Below are 14,130 nucleotides of genomic sequence, written 5' to 3' on the forward strand. Positions count from 1 at the left end.
CTATGAATGAAAAAGTATATTGAAAAGGCAAGAGCACCATATATAATATAAACTTTAGATTATATCTTCTTTTTGCGCAGATCAACTTTAGATTTCTTCCCGGTATTAATTGTACGTGTGTTAGTGTTAGCGTGTTTCACACATAAAATCATTCCCACTCCTACAGTAGCAATACTATAAATTTCCTAAACAAAATCATATTAAAATTTACAAGCAGCCTGCCCAATGTTTATTCACTAGTTCTATATGAATTTTTTTAATATAACGAAATGTGCTCATTAATGAGATAAAATGAGATTCTAACACAAAGGAGATAAAATGAGATTCTAACATAAGAGAGGAACATTTGAACCCAATAAAGCCATTAAACTGTTGTCGTTAATGAAAATTTGGGAATTTTTTTTCACAGTATCTTACAAATTTCCTCCCATTACTCCATTATTAATAGGAGATACTCTCTTTTTTAGGCCCTAAGCCTATATCTAAATGACTAATAGAGATTGAATTTAAACCTATTGGCTATTATCCACATTTGAAAAAGTCATCAACTCTTTATAAAGTTTATAGAGATTAGCCCAGATCCATGCATTGGATATATAACACATAAAGAATGCAGATTGTAAAATAGAGAATGGATCAGTTACTTGTAACTTATGAGTAACTAGCTGCAAACCCATGCGATGTATGGGAATATAAATATTATATAATGGAGTGTAATATATAAAAAGTAAAAATTACTTCAAGTATTGTCTAATTAAAAAAAAAAAGATTTCTACATGTATTTTTTTTTTAAAATCTTTTTTTCTCTACAAACATATCATTCTAGTATTATTTTTTGTGTATTTGATTAATATTTTTCTAAGGTGAATCATATTCTTCTAACTTTTGTTGTAATGTGTTACATTTGCCTAATATGCAATTAAACTTTATAAGTTTCAAATTTCTCATCTCTTAAGGAATAAGGAAATTATCATAATCAAAACTTATCACAAATTTACAATGTTATCTTAACCAAAATTAAAATAAAACCAAAGGAATAAAAATTAGACTTTATAATAATTTATTACTCAAACAATTGGTAAGCATATTCAAATTCAGAGTCATGTACACAAATTGATATAAACACAAATTCCTATTTCCAAAAAAAAAAAACTAAGTATTAACCCAAACCAAAATTCAACCAAAGCTATAAAAGGAAAAAAAAATCTGATGGGAAATTTTTTTAAAAAAAAAAAATTTCAAAACATATATTTTTTTAAAAAAAACCCCATAAACCTTTATTGGAGTTATAAGAAAAAACAAAAATCCACCAAAATAAATTAATTTGTGCTTATATCAAAACACAATCTTTGGTAAAAATATGGATTAAATGGAAAAAATGATATCAAATTTATACAAAATAAAATGGGGAAAAGAAGAGTCAAAATATAAGAACGAGAAAATAATGAAGGAAATGTAACGGTAAAGTAGAGAATAGTAGGGCAATAAAGATGCAAAAATGGAGGAGAAATCTTGGAAGAAGTGTAACAATAGGTGTAAATTAATATGAAGAAGAAGACCTTTTCTTTTTTTGAGAATAGGGAGAAGAAAATTTTAAAAAGAGAAAAAAAAAGATAAAAAAAAAAGTGGATGATGTTGCCGTTGATGTGGCTCAATAGGAGTGTAGCAACAATAAATGTTTTGTTTTAGCTTTTAGATATATATAGATATAGATAACAGAATATCTTTTAGATCAATTACTTGTTCCAAACATCTCATTCGTAAATCATAATTATATATATAAAAAAACATAATGAAATTGTTAAATCACGTGAATTTTCAGTTATCTATTGAAAGCTCGATATTACAAATGCTAGAGCTTGTTTAGACCCCTAATTTTAATTACGACTTGATTAATTTTAATCTAAACATACTTAATGCGAAATATACGTGATTATCAAATTAATTAATCAAAGCACCCAACAATTGCATGGATGAACATATAAATGCTGATGATGAATAGAAAATCAGTAGGCTGAATGTTTCGGGCTTCAATACGTTAGTGGTTGCTTTGAAAGCCTGAAAAGAAAGAAACACAAGATCAAAGGTGACTGGGGTGAACTAGCCAAAAACCCTCCGATAATTAAGTTAGTTTTCTCTTTAGAACTCAAGAATTCTAACTTTAGGAGTGGTGAAAACTTACCTTAATTTGATATGGATGAGTCCTTTTATAGTGAGCTTTGGAGTGGTTACTTGTTTAGTAACTTTCTCAACGAGGATGGAAGTTAGAAGGTTCAGACTTAACTTCTACAACTGCTATCAGAAGTTAAGAACTTAGGAGGAAGTTAGAGCAATGAATAAGGATTTTGCTCATACTTTAGAATAGTAAAACATGGTCCAAATTATAAGCTTTTTAACATAAATTTACCTTGAGAATTTCTAAGTATTGGGAGGTCGTCCAGGTGCCTCCATGCTAGACAACCTTCTTACACTTGGACGACCTTCTTGTATTGGGATGACCTTCCTAGACTTGGACGACACTATGGACAAACTGGAGATAGTCCAATTTTTGGTTCACCATCAAGTGCAATAATAAAAGGTAAAGGGCAGTAGGGAAAAGAGACTCAAACCGAAGATAACAAGGCGATGTGTTATCGAAGAGAAAAACTGAAGAACTCGACATAAAAACCTCTCCACAGCCTTCCAAGCTGAAATGATCCACTAATGAATAACTAAAAAGACCCTCCAAGCCTAATCTACTCCAAGTACTTGAGTCTTCCAAGCTCCAACTACCAACAGACTTCACAAGTCATGTCTTCACTAGCTTCCCAGACCTCCCGATTGAACCACCAAGCCTTACCAGCTTAATTTGGCAAAGACCCAATGCTTCCTAAGCTCCAAAATACTCTTTAGACTCTGAATAGGTGTGAGTTGTGTTTGGGTACAAATCTCCTCTTAAGGTATGATAACAGAAGAGGGGAATGAGAAGAGACTATAAAAAAAATTCTTAGTTGAAGAAGAGTAGCGCTCTCTAAAATAGTGGGTGTTGTGGAAACCTCTCTCTAGTGGTTTCTTCAGAATAGTCTCCTTACAATTTTGTAGGTAATGAGAGTACATATAGTATGAGTGAAGGGTATAAGAGTCACACTTAAAATCTCAACTATCAGTGCATCTCACAAGTTATCTCGCAAGTTGGCCAAGTTGCGAGATTGCTCGCAAGATATACTGACTCTTCAGCTTCTGACATGTGCTCCTCATCTGACCTTCAACTATCTTAATCAAATTTTTCACCACTTAAGACTAAACCTATTACAATTAAATCCTACAAAATACAAGGAAATAAATTAATGAAATTAAAACACTTTTTGTCATAGAATATAGCTAACATAAATGTTATGTAAGAACCATAACTTTACGTCCATAACAGATAACAATTTGTGTGGTTTCTATCATTTAAGTGAAAAATAAATGATTGAACCAATTTGCTCCATGATAATAGAAAATCATTTTGGAGCTATACATGAATATGGTAATTTTGATTGATAACACAACAGAGTAAAGATTAAATAGTTGATTAATGAAAGGTTTAGATAACTTCTTTGCTAAAAAACTTATTTACTTATTTAAAAGGAAGTATATAATCAAATAGTAAAGTAATAAGTTGAACCAAAAAAAAAAAAAAACCTAATACTTTAAAAGGACATTTATAAGAAAATAGTATAGTAATAAAACCAAAACAAGTACTACTACGCACCCTTCGCATGTTGGCCACTCCACAAGTCTAGTGTTTGTGGGGTGTGGGGGGAAAGGGTTGGGGTTCAAGATTCCAAAAGAGAGCTTTACACACATACACACTTAAATTAGGCTAAAATAGAATTTTTATCTTGTATAAAAAAAATAACAAAAACAAAAACCAAAACAAGTTTTGGTATTAATGTGGCCTGTTGTAATTATTGAATAATAAAATTGGTATTAATGGCAGACCTTGTGAACAAGATGTTGCATCAATCATATGAAAAAAATTGGTATCCCTATCATTACTCAAAAGCAAGATCAACAACAATCAATGGAAAAGAAAAAAGCACGATAAATAAAGTAACCTTTGTTCATCCACTATCTTAAGCTTAAGGGCCAATTATGATCAATAAAGCCCATGTGGTGTATCATCAATTCACACCATGGTTGTTAAGATTTAGAGTCCTGCATAGGCTTGGTGAGATGGTCATATGTATTGGATTGTAAAATAAGTCGAGAATTATGGAATTCTACTTTTCATTAAGAAAAAGAGTAAAATAATCGATAATAATAAGAAACAAAAGTCGTGCGTATTGAAAAATTACGCTATAATTGTAGCCGGCCAGAAAAACAAGGGTTTCAAAGGTAGACCCATGTTATTCACTATAATACACTACCTCAAGTTTAAGGGCCTACTCTTTTCAATGAAGTTCACGCCATATATATTTTTGATTGGCTGTGTTAAAATAGTTATATAGCTATTTAGCTACATTGCTGCAAATGCTGTTACTTAATTAAGAGATAACATGCGGTGGGTATTGAAAAATTACAAAAGCAAAACCATTTGATTAACCAACGAGTCAAAAAGATATATTAAAAAAATTGAGAGCACCAGAAAATATAATGGTGGTTCAATTGAATTGAACATCTCTTTTGTTGCGCAGTTCAACTTTAAAAGGTGGATCTGCAATTCTGCATTTCGGTAGAAAATGCATCCTGTACCGCTTTTCTGTCAAAAAAAGAAAATTCATCCTGGTTTCAAATGTATTAGTGTTAGTGTTTCACACATAGATCTTTTCCACCCCTACAGAAGCAATAATATAAATTTCCTAAATAAAATCATATTAAAATTTACAAGCAGCCTGCCGAATATTTATTCACTAGTTCTATGTGAATTATTTCATGCCAGATTAATTAAAGAGCAAAAACAATGTCTGCAATCCCGTCTGTTTGATAAAATATCGAAAAGCGCTCATTGTGGACAATACAAGAAATTGTGATTAGAAGGAATTTCGCTTGGAGAGTGAAATTGCAATTGACAATACAAGAAACAAGAAATGGAGTTAGAAAATGATTCAAGAAGAAGAAACTGAAATAGCAGGTAATTGTTAAAAAGAAGTATGGAGTATGGACAAACATTCAATACATATATTTATTAGCTTTTCCTTCAATTTCAACATTATTTTATGCATGTAATGTTGTGATATTTGTTATTAAATTATGATATTTTTGCTGTTTTAATGATCCACGTGACTAGCTCATGTTCTTTTCTTTCATCCTGATCATTATGAACATGATGTTGCTTTGATCATATGAAAAAAATTGGTATCTCTATCATTACTCAAAAGCAAAACCAACACCAATTAATTAGTGAAAAAGGCAAAAACACCTAATCATAGTCCCACGATCATCCATTATAATCCACCATCTTAAGCTTAAAGGCCAATTATGATTAATAAAACCTATGTGATATATCATCAGCTCACACCATCGTTATTAAGATCAAAAGTCCTACGTAAGATTGGTGAGATAGTCATATGGATCGAATTGTAGATTGAATTGAGAATAGCAGAATTCTACTTCACATTTTTTTTTAAAGTGTAAAATCATAGATAATAATATGAAAAAAAAAAAAGAAGGTGGTATCCATAACCTTACTCAAAAGAAAAATCAACACCAATTAGTGAAAATAGCAAAAAAACCATAATTATAGCCCGGAAAATTGAAAAGATTTCAAAAGCTTATTCACTGTAATCCACTACTTAAGTTTACCATTAATTCTTTTGCTAGCACTATGGACAAATTTCTTACGAGGAAATCACTTATATTGCAAGATTCACATTCTAAGCAAATTCATGATAGTTTTCTAAAAGAGTAATGTTAAGTCTACAACATTTTCACAAAAAAATCCTAAGTGATAAACTACCATTGGTTTTAAAGAAGTGTTACATTCACAACACTTTTATAATAAATCATTGGTAGTAAGTTGTAATTATTTCTAATTTGAACCTACCACTGAAATTACTTATTTGCTCACCAATAACAATCTGTAACAACCTATTATTTAGGATTTGCTGTGAAAGTACTATAAACATATTGTGAACATAGCATTTCTCTTTATTTTAAATTAGGCTCACTACTTACATCACTTTTTACTCATCAATAATAGTTTGCCACGTAGAATTTGTTGTGAAATTGTTATAGATGTCGTAGTATTACCCTTCCTAAAATAATTTTTTTTATAAACTCCTAAAATAATTCTTGATTGGTGTATATTGGCTGTTATTTTGATATTTGTAGGTCAAATAATGATTATATATGCATGGGATAAGTGAACTAATTCTTTGAGACTGGCAAATGAAGTTATTTTGCTCGAAATTAAATTTAAATGGTTAAGAGGTGAAAAGTTTCAGACCCATATATAATCACATGTGAACATGCGTGTGTGCATGCACGCTTTGGATTTCATCTTGGTCCTCAAAGTTGCTCCTCCAAAATAGATTTCTGGCACTTTCCCTAATCAAAAGTCCAAAGTCCAAACCAAGTTTTTTTTTTTATTAATGTGCTTAATATTTTTCTCAAATGGTTTTCTCATAATTATTCTTACTCCAAATTAGATCAAATTTGTGTTAACTTTTAAGTAATGGATATTTACTTTTTATTTTATTTTATGGGTAATGGATATTTACTTTATTTCAATATAAGTAGTACTAAAAAATATTGTAAAAGGGAGTCCTATATGCAGCAGCTGTTTCAGTAAGCAAAGCATCCATTGCAATTCACTATCTCAAAAACAAGTAAAATGAAGTCCACGCGCGGCATGATCAGTTCAAGTCTACATTCATCCCTTCTTCTCTTCAACCCACTGACAAGCAAAATGAATTCCCCCACTTTACTAGTACTACTAAATCATTAACTTTTTTATTATTAAAACAAAATTCATTAACTTTTTAATTTTGGACTATAGTTCTTTTTCTTTTTCTTTGTCCTTAATCATGGGACCCTGAAAAACAGACGTTTGAACATTTTGGATCCGTTTGGTAAAGCATTTTAAACACATGTTTCAGTTTTTAAACAATATTATACGTATTTTCACATACTTTTTCACCCACACGTATATCAAAAAAATATAAACAACATTACTCAAACTCTACTATCAAATAGGCTCTTGAATTTTGGATTAAAGTTATTTTTCTTTTTCCTTTGTCCTTCATCATGAGACCAGAAATTTTTTTTTTTTAATTTTAATTATGGATTATAGTTCTTTTTCTTTTTCTTTGTCCTTCATCATGGGACCCTGAGAAAAAGACATATATGAATATAATCTCACACTCACGAACAATGAAAACTCATTAAACTTTTGTCTGACCATTTTCATGATAGGCTTTAGACTGTTGGGGATCATTTCAGGCATTTTGTGGGCCCAATTAATATTGTTGGAGATTGTAAAGTATTGCTATCGATTGTGGAAAAATGGGCAGTAGCCCGTTTCACTTCTAGAGCATTAGTATTCGGGGATGCAAAAACTACCTAATAACTACTTATTTTATTAACTCATTTTATAACTTATCCTATTATTTTTACATATAACTCAATAAAATAATATAAATTACCTAAAAAAATAATATAAAGTATTATTTTCTCTCTTTTTACATACAACTCATAGATTGAATTTTTTTTTAAGTTTACAAATCCAGATGGAGTGGGTTTTGGGTGGCTTGGTTTGTAAAATAGCAATTACTCCCAGTGCTCTTTAAGCCGAAAGCAATAAGCTTTTAGAGTTTTTTTTTTTTTTTTTTTTTTTTTTTTTTTTCTTTTTAGGTTTTAGAGATTGTTTTGAATGACTGTGGACTTTTAAATTTGGGTCTTGGTGGACCAAATTTAGGCTTACAACTTGTAATTAACACGTACATTTCCTTTTAGGTCACTCTTACACGTTCCAATGAAGTCCACTTGGAACATCATAAATTTACAATCCAGACAACTATAAATAAAACCAAATCAATAAGTTTATAGGAGCACTAGCATTAGCTACTCTAAAACTGATATTACCTTGATCCATGGTTTTCAACTTGAGATCTTGCCCCCAATTAAGAACAAAGACTAGCATTGTAACCAACACACCACTTGGATTATGATCTATTATTCTATTTATTTTATACTTACATGATTTGTTATTTTTCTTCTTAATATATCACCTCTTTCTCACTTTATTAAATATTACTAAAAAAAAAATTACTAAATTTTTTTTTCTTTGCTAAATTTACTTGTAATTTAAGAATAATTCATTTAAATGAGAATTTACTAAAAAAATTAAAAGCGATTTTGTTATTTAATCAAAATGATTTTTACTTGAAGGATAATTACACAAGTTTTTTTTATTCTTATTTATGTTCTATTATTTGCTATTAATCTTATATTATCATGAAAATTTATTTGAAAGTCTGTTTCAATTTTTGTAGGTACTTTTACTCAATTTTGCTAATATTTACAAATTTAATATTCTTTTATTTGTATTTTAATTAATTAATTTAATATACTTTTCTTTGTATTTTAATTCATTACTAAATTAATTATGACATCATCACGGTTTGAACTTGGTCAAATTTCGGTCCAACCTTAAAAACTTTAATCCTCTTTATTTCTAATTCTTTAAATGGCTCAGGTTTAAAAACCATGCTTTTAATATAGTTAAATTATTAACTATAATGAAAAAAGTGGAATCCTTTTAGCCTTTATTCAAAGCAAAATGAACAAAAATTAGGTGGAAAGGCAAAAACACCATAATTGTAGTCCTGTAAAAGTTTTCAATGGAATCTATTATCCCAAGCTTGGCCGACTCTGTCTTTGGTCAATAATGTCTGTGTGGTACTCATCAATTCACACTATGATAATCAGGATCAAGATCTCACTCATTATTAGGGCCATGTGGATTGGATTGTAGGATCAAAACCGAGTATTATAAGATTCTAATTTTTGAAAGAAAAAAAAGGCACATAATCACCAAAAATTATAATATATGTTAAAGAATGATGGACAAAAAGAATAAATTTGACACAAACTAATTATCTAAGATAATATCTACTAAGTACCAAATGAAAAACTCAAAACTTCAAAGTTAGATGTTCAAACACCGCAAACTTACGTGTGATTTAATTTAATTTAATTTATTTTGAAAAAAAAAAGTAATTTTAAATTAACAACTCAGCACAAAGAATCATGTGGCCAACTATGTAGACCATGGTAATAATAGCATGCATATAAAATCGAATATTCAATTAGGGCAGTAGATATATATTAGCCCGCGGGCTAACCTCAATAATATTTAACAAATGACAAAATTTTACTACAAATTTGGTTATAGGTTAAGGCTATAACTTTGATTAAAAAAAAAAAAAATTACTACACATTTTTTAAAATCAATCGTTAAATTGCATGTTCTTTATGCTCTTAACTTACATGCCAAATTTTGTGTTAATTAGATGTTATTTTACCATACGATCTTTAACTAATTTTTTATGCATAATTTTAGATTACAAAAAATTACAATTTAAACAATTGATTGATGACATAAGTATTGATCTTTATTATTTTGGAAATTTAGCAAACATAGAAGATATAAGAAGAAAATATATTTCAATTGTGAATTTATTAAAATTCATATTCAATAAAAATAAATTAAATGAAGTTGTAGTCTTAAGCTACAACCAAGTTTGTAACCAAATTTTATACTTTAAAAAATTGTATGTGTTTTTTTTTTTTTTTGTCAAAATTAAATGCTTCAAGATTTTGGCCCCTAACAAAAATAAAAGTAGAATATTTATTTTGTATGAGTCATAAAATATTATCCAATGAGTTATTGGCTTTGTCAACTTTAATTTCAACAATGTATTTTTTGGATTATATGTTCAATTTTCTTCATTTTCATAATTTTTTTTGACTACTCATATATATTCCTCCAATTCATTGTTTTAGTATTTAGTTTGTTGATATTTGAGACAAGAAAGAGTGTGAAGTTGAATGAGCTGGCATTAAAAAGATTAAAAGAAATTGAGTTTTTTTGAGAGATTGATTGGAATGATAGTTTCCTAAAAGAGTAACGTAAGTCTACAATATTTTCACAATAAATTTACAACAAAATCTTAAGTGACAAGTTAGTATTAGTTTTAAATTAGGTTATATTATTTTTTTATTTATCAATATTTGCCACCTAAGATTTGTTATGAAACTGCTATGAATGTAACATTACTTTTCCTAAAATAATTGTTGACTAGTGTATTGGCTATTGCTTTGATATTTGTAGATTAAATAATCAAGAATAGTTTTTGTTGAATATTTCTGGCTCTTTCCCTATAATCCAAACCAAGTTTTCTATTAATTTGTTGAATATTTTTCTCAAATGGTTATCTCATATTAGATCAAATTTGTGTTTATTTTGAAGTAGTACTAAAAAAATATTTAAAAAGGTAGTTCTATATGCATTAGCTGTTTCAGTAAGCAAAGCATCCGATGCAATTCACTATCTCAAAAACGTGAGAGCCTAGTCTGGTCAATGAAGTCCGCGCGTGACATGCTCCGTTCCCAGTTCACATTCATCTCTTTCCTCTCTTCAAAGCCACTGACAAGTAAAATGATTTCCCCCACTTTACCAGTTCTACAAAGTCATTAACTTTTTAACTTTGGAGTATAGTTCTTATTCTTTTTTTTATTATTATTTGGTCTTCATCATGGGACCTGAAAAACAGACTTTTTTTTTTTGGGTAAAAGAAAAACAGACATATGAACTATTTAATTTTGGATTATAGTTCTTTTTCTTTTTCTTAGTCCTTCATGATAGGACCCTGAGAAAAAGACATGAACTTTTAAATTTGGATTATACAAGCAATACAAGCTTTTTAGATATTGTTTTGAATGATTGTGGAATGTGGACTTTTAAATTTGGGTCTTGGTGGACCTAATTTAGGCCAAATCGGCCCAATACCACCATTTTTAAAAAAATTTAGGCAGAAAACACTGTTTCCGAACTAATTGGGGATATACCACTTTTTTCAGTACTCGAGTTTGGTGAACTCGAGTACTGGATTTTACACGTCCACCGTGGCATGCCAGCGTGGCATTTTGGATTTTAAAAAATGTCACCTAGTACTCGAGTCTCTGGAACTCGAGTACTGTACGATCTGGTACTCGAGTTTAGGGAACTCGGGTACCAATCTGGATTGACACTGGAATTGCTGTGGGTTATGCCCGAGTAAGACTCGAGCTTCATGTACTCGAGTACTGTGAACAGTACCCGAGTTTTTGAAGCTCGAGTACTAATCTGGATTGGCCCGAAGTTCTTGGGTCATGCCAATTATCATCAACTTGATTTTTTACAGTATTGTTAGTAAGGTCCTGCTCCTTTATATATGCAAAGTACCCGAATTTGTTGAGCCCATTCATTGTTGCCAATCAACATAACAAAGTAGCAAAATATATGCAATAGTTGGCAACTTGGCTTTCTTTTTAGTTTTTATTGCTAGTTGGCAACTTGGCAGTTTCTTTAGGCCAGTCTAATTAGCCTTCCATCCATTTAAGTAAAAAATTGATGTATTCACCTTTCATCCATTCAATAAAAAAATGCTGTGTGCACAGCTTCCGCTGCACCCATTAAAAAAAAAGGTACTCAATTGCACAAATTACAGAAAAATGATTGAATTAGATTGTTCATTGGAATTCAGTCTGCATTTACAAAGAAATACCTAAAAATATCTATGCATCCCTAAAGTGAATGTATTCTAATTTTCTTTTCCACTCCTTCACCAAGAGGCAATCCCATGGGCATTTGTCGATATAGTTACAACTTTTGAGGAAAGAAAGACATAGTTACACCTTTTGAGGAACGAAGTTGTGAGAACGAGGGAAGGTTGTTGAATAATATGTCAAGGGACCAATAAAACATGCACTCACTCTCTTGAACAGCTACTACAGTAGGTGAACATTTAATTTGCAGTCATTGGTTGCACTACATGGTACACAGCTTCTTATAAATACCTGCAAATTAAGAAAAGCAAATTCATTAAGGCATAAGAATTGACCGATGAAGGGGTAAATCTTGCCATTTGATCCACTTTATCAGACCAAAGTGAAGGACTTCTAAACAGTTTAGTGTTGCCACTTCTAAGTTTGTGCATTTGATTTAAAGTATGAATCCAGGCCAAGAAAAAACACAATGCCAGTCTATTATTTTATATGTTATCCTATCAAACATATTCCATCCACTAGTTTGCTGATCAAAAATACTGATTACACAGCAGATTTTCTGCTAACATCCTGCAAAATCATTGATTCAGATCATTTAATAAGCAACCACCCATTATGTAACACAAGCTACTTATGGGCCTTCTCATACTCCATGCATCTGAAAACCAAATTTCAGTTTTTAACTTTCATTTGAAGATTATCAACAAGATCTTGCATCTTCCAAGAGAACCTTCAGTTCACTCCAAAAAATTCATTGTTTGTTCTACTCTAATACAATTTCCAGGAGTTGCATAATTAATTTTCCAAATTCTTAAATTCAATAAATTGTAAATAATAGAGTACAATCAACCTTGTACTTCATGATTAAGGGGTTCAACAGTAGAATTATGTTTATTTTTTAAGGTGATTTTGTTAGATCTTGTGTCCTATACACATGTAAATGCTACATATTAACTTGGCTTCATTGGCTATCAGACTCATGAAATTTTAGTCAACTGACCTGGATTATGAACTTCCTTTTGAACTGATATACCCATGTACCGCATAGAAGTTCCCAAAGTTTGCAAGCATACAACGGATATTCAATTTACGTAAAACATTAATATACATATTAACACAAGTGTGTGATGAACAAGATAGAGGCAACGGACATACGAGAGAGAGAGAGAGAGAGCAATACCTTTTATTTCAATAAAGGGGCATGAGGAGAGTGGGCATGGAGATACGGTGTCATGCTGTAACTGGTTTATCAAATCAACTGTTGCCCGCAGGGACCTTACTAGCACAATGATACAAGATATAAATCCTCATAAGGGTGAGACAAGATTTACACCTACCTATGACCCAGAAGAAAACATACCAACTTAGTGACTGCCGCAAGGTTCTAAAATTATATGCAATAACTCTTGTATGTTATTGTTATTTAAAAGATACAATGGTTACTGTAAACTTTTAAAAATATTAAGATGCAATAACAAATTGTATGTTATTTACAAGATGCAAAGACTACGTACATTTCTGGAAATGTCTACCCAAAAAGACAAAAGAAAAATTAGAAGTAGCCGGCAAAAACTCAAAACACTGAAAACATGGAAAAGAATAACATAGATGTGTGGCTATAAGCAGATTTTTTTTAAAAAAATAATTAAACTTTAGTTTCTCAGCTGGGGGGAAAAACATTGATAAGCATATATCTGACAAAAAAACAAAATATAACATTCTAACTAATCTTAGTACTTTGAGTTAGTATCTTACCCTCTTCTTAATGTTATCAAAAAATTTTAACAAAAAATCACTTACAGTGTGGAAGGGCACATTGTCCTTGCCCATAAACTGATACAACTCTACATCTTCAGGATTCTTCCACCACTTCTCCCATTCAGGTGTGTGGCAAGCAGTAATAGAAACATATCCAACAACAGGCGCATCAAACCAGACATAGAAAACCTATCCACCACAAGTAAATAGAAAGGTCAATTTGCCAAAATTTGAGATAAAACTTGAAGAGGCTAGCATGAATTCAGCATGTTCGTCTATCAACAAGTAATAACCTTATCACTAAATCTCTCAAGTGGAACTGGAACCCCCCACTTCAGATCCCTGGTAATACATCATTCAGCCCTTCTTTAAGCCAGGCATTTGTTGTTTGAATAGCATTCTGGCTCCAAGATCCAGCCACCGACATTTTGTTGATGTATTCTTCCAATTTGTCCTTCAACAAGGGGAGTTCAAGAAACAGGTGGTTTGTGTCACGAATGTGTGGTGTCGTCTGACAAACTTGTTAGCAGACAAAGCTCATGGATCAACTACAAGAAATGTATAAATAAAACAAAATGGCATAATATCATACATCTACTGACAGTAGCTTTCTTTCTTTTTTTTAATAGTTTTTCTTCT

This window comes from Castanea sativa, chromosome 3, assembly GCF_040712315.1.
Source record: "Castanea sativa cultivar Marrone di Chiusa Pesio chromosome 3, ASM4071231v1".
In the NCBI taxonomy this organism is placed as follows: domain Eukaryota; kingdom Viridiplantae; phylum Streptophyta; class Magnoliopsida; order Fagales; family Fagaceae; genus Castanea; species Castanea sativa.